General features: G+C 42.7%; 1 pseudogene; it reads right to left on the minus strand.

The window, feature by feature from the left end:
- Positions 1-402: 402 nt before the first annotated feature.
- On the minus strand, positions 403-2,445 carry LOC148025076 (uncharacterized; annotated as a pseudogene).
- Positions 2,446-2,841: the final 396 nt, after the last annotated feature.

Consider the following 2,841-nt stretch of genomic DNA (forward strand, 5'->3'; position numbering starts at 1 on the left):
CTGAAGTGTCTCCCATCCTGAAATTTCTGCGACGCTTTCACGTCGGGTTCACCAAAGATGTCGAAGGGTTTATGAAAGCAATGTCGCAACCACAGAAGTCCTTGTTAAATTTCAGGATAGACGATCAATCATACAAATAAACAAGATGAATAGATTGGTGAGCAATAATAAATCTGCCAAATTTCTTTTCAGCTCGAAAAGGCAAGCTTGGGCAGCCCCACAGATTACAAGATATTGACTACTTCTACTCAAGACTACTCGCTGCTGCCTGCATATAGAGGATTGATGCCAGACTATGTTCAGCATTCTTGCATACAATGAGACTGCTATTGCCAATACTTTTACCTCTATACTGCTTACAAGTCAAAAACTAGCTGTACAAGGATGTTTCTGTGCACTATGTTATATGTTTTTGAAGGACACTAGCCATGAGAGTGAGCGCTGTAGAAAGGATGTCCGATATGATGGAGATGCTGGTCCAGGAAATTTGGGTGAATCCAGCAAAGTCTCTCTCAAAAACTTCAGAACATGCAAGCTTTCATCTTCAGTATAACGCTGTACAACAATTCGTGATGCAAACCCCTTTTTGTCTCATGATCTGGCAGATCTCTCCAGGATTGTTTGCCGTCACAGTCACCATATAAAACAAACCCTTGCAAGATAACAATGAATCAACTATTCCCAGCATGCGGTCGATGACAGCCCTTCCTCTAGCACCACCAGCCCAAGCAGAAGCTATCCCATTAACACCAACCTCATCTTCTGGTGTGAGTACACAAGGAGGATTAAAAATCAGCACATCCACTGCTCTAGCTACTTGTTTTTCAAGTCTCGAGACAAGATCTGCAACAACTACATCAGCATGGACATGGTGGGCTTTAAGGGTTGTGATTGTGGTGTTCACTGTAGCTTCACTAGTATCTGTAGCCAGAAATTGCACCTTTCCTTTGGTATCACCAAGCATAAGTGCAAGAGATGTAATAACGTAGTCACTACCGCATCCAACTTCCAATCACAAACTTGGGTCCAATTCTCTCAGATTTCTTTGATCAGCTAGAAGAGCATCAACAACTGCAAAAGAGTCATCACATGGCTCATACACCTCAGGGTGGCGTCCAACAAGGTGCAAGTCTGCAGTTTTTCTTTGAGGGGATGAAACTGCAAGGTTTAACTTTTCCGGTAATTTGCAAAGATGCAGTGGTTTTCGGGCTACAATAGCTTTCACATCCAGAGATACTTCCATGCCAAACTCAAATATTAGAAACAGCTTCTCGAAACCGAAGCGCACCGCAGCAGGAAAATTGACGACGATGATGACGAAGACGAAGCGACAAACAACAATGAACGGCGGAAGGCTATGGCAAGTGTCCTCTTCACCATCTTGAGTATCGACGTCTCATCCCTATTCGCTTTCGGAATCGTCTTCCCTTTCAATCCTCTCCCGTGCCCCAAATTGCAGAGCTTTCTCTCCGATTCCCCTTCCTCTCCTCTCAGATTAGCATAATTTCCCCCCTCTCTTCTTCTCGACAACAACATTCAAGTCTTAGCGTCATCTCCTCTTCAATTCCGCTACACGCAGGTGGTGATAGCATAGTCATTGCTCAACTATCAGAACTCTTCAACTTTGGGGGCACATATCTCTTCGTACTTTTAGAGACAAAATGATCGATATAGGATACCCTCCATTAGAGAGTATTTGGCACAAGCTTGTACTCCCCTCAGCTTTCCTCCATCGTCACAGTTCTTCCATCGCCGTCCTTGACGTCCATATTGCTACCCCAGCGCTCCCTGTTTTCCTCCCCATCAATCCTCGAATACTCTTCCTCAGATTTCTGCACCCCCATGCCATCCAATTGCAGAGATTTTTCCTCTGTTTTAGTTCCCCCATCTCTTCGATTGCAGAGCGCATTTTTTTCCTCCCAGATTAGCGTCCTTCTTTCCTTGAAGTCATAGAATATCATCTTCCTCGTTCTCCATTTTTGTCTTCGTCCTGTTCCACCAAAAGCACTTTTCAAAAACACAAAAGCTTCTCTTTTTCCCCCCAAAGCACGGCTCCTTTCCCTTAAAGCACGGCTCTAGAAAAAGCCCCTATCCACATATCTTTAGAAGGTGAGGAAGACATCATTTTCATGGCCCTCACATGCCAAATTCACATGACTGCACGCACCCAACAAGCATGTGAACATGACAACATCCCTTTTCTTGCATACACTTGAAGAGATCTATGGCTTGGTTACCATCTAAATTTGTGCCACATCCTTTTATCATTGCATTAAAAGATGCAACATCTTGGACTGGCAGACTGTCAAAAATGTTTAACGCCTTGGAAAGGGAATCACATTTGGCATACGTGTCAACCAAAGTGTTGCCAATAAAAATGTCATTCTCAAGATGTTTCATTACAATTTCCATATGGACTTCCTGGTCTTTATCAACAACCACCATGTTGCCACAAGCTTTTAAAGCACAGACAAGTGTGATACTATCTAAAGAGATGTCCTCCTCATGCATTTGTTTGAATAATTGTAATGTCTTCTCTCCTTGACCCTGTTCAACATAGACTGAAAGCAACCCTTCATACTCGCTACTATACTCATACGCAGAGAATAAATGTAATCACAACAACTAAATATGTACAAAGTACCAAATCCCATGCACAACTTTTGGGTGGTTTACACACCTCGAATGCGCAGCAATACGACAACGTATCCTGAAGATACAAGTGGATATGTTACAGTTGGTATCAGAGCCAACCAACAACGGAATTATTTTTATGAAATCTTAATAAGTTGAAGTAAAGCAAATGTTGTTGTTCCAAACATTTCCTTACTTCCAATGCTA

The sequence above is a fragment of the Lygodium microphyllum genome, chromosome 15 (assembly GCF_053477565.2).
Source record: "Lygodium microphyllum isolate KBCC chromosome 15, Lygodium_microphyllum_v1.1.10, whole genome shotgun sequence".
In the NCBI taxonomy this organism is placed as follows: domain Eukaryota; kingdom Viridiplantae; phylum Streptophyta; class Polypodiopsida; order Schizaeales; family Lygodiaceae; genus Lygodium; species Lygodium microphyllum.